General features: G+C 35.4%; 1 protein-coding gene across 1 annotated transcript in view; it reads left to right on the plus strand.

The window, feature by feature from the left end:
• Nucleotides 1-579, plus strand: part of LRRIQ1 (leucine rich repeats and IQ motif containing 1) — a 291,039-nt gene that overhangs the window by 156,565 nt on the left and 133,895 nt on the right. The gene's annotated exons all lie outside the window — the stretch shown is intronic.

Consider the following 579-nt stretch of genomic DNA (forward strand, 5'->3'; position numbering starts at 1 on the left):
TTATGGTTTCCTTTGCTGTGCAAAAGCTTTTAAGTTTCATTAGGTCCCATTTGTTTATTTTTGTTTTTATTTCCATTAATCTAGGAGGTGGATCAAAAAAGATCTTGCTGTGATTTATGTTAAAGAGTGTTCTTCATATGTTTTCCTCTAATAGTTTAATAGTGTCTGGTCTTACATTTAGGTCTCTAATCCATTTTGAGTTTATTTTTGTGTATGGTGTTAGGGATCGTTCTAATTCCATTCGTTTCCATGTCGCTGTCCATTTTTCCCAGCACCACTTATTGAAGAGACTGTCTTTTCTCAATTGTATATCCTTGCATCCTTTGTCATAGATTAGTTGACCATAGGTGTGTGGGTTTATATCTGGGCTTTCTATGCTATTCCATTGATCTATATTTCTGTTTTTGTGCCAGTACCATATTGTCTTGATTACTGTAGCTTTGTAGTATAGTCTGAAGTCAGGGAGTCTGATTCCTCCAGCTCCGTTTTTTTCCCTCAAGACTGCTTTGGCTATTCGGGGTCTTTTGTGTCTCCATACAAATTTTAAGATTTTTTGTTCTAGTTCTGTAAAAAATGCCA

The sequence above is a fragment of the Physeter macrocephalus genome, chromosome 6 (assembly GCF_002837175.3).
Source record: "Physeter macrocephalus isolate SW-GA chromosome 6, ASM283717v5, whole genome shotgun sequence".
Lineage (NCBI taxonomy): Eukaryota > Metazoa > Chordata > Mammalia > Artiodactyla > Physeteridae > Physeter > Physeter macrocephalus.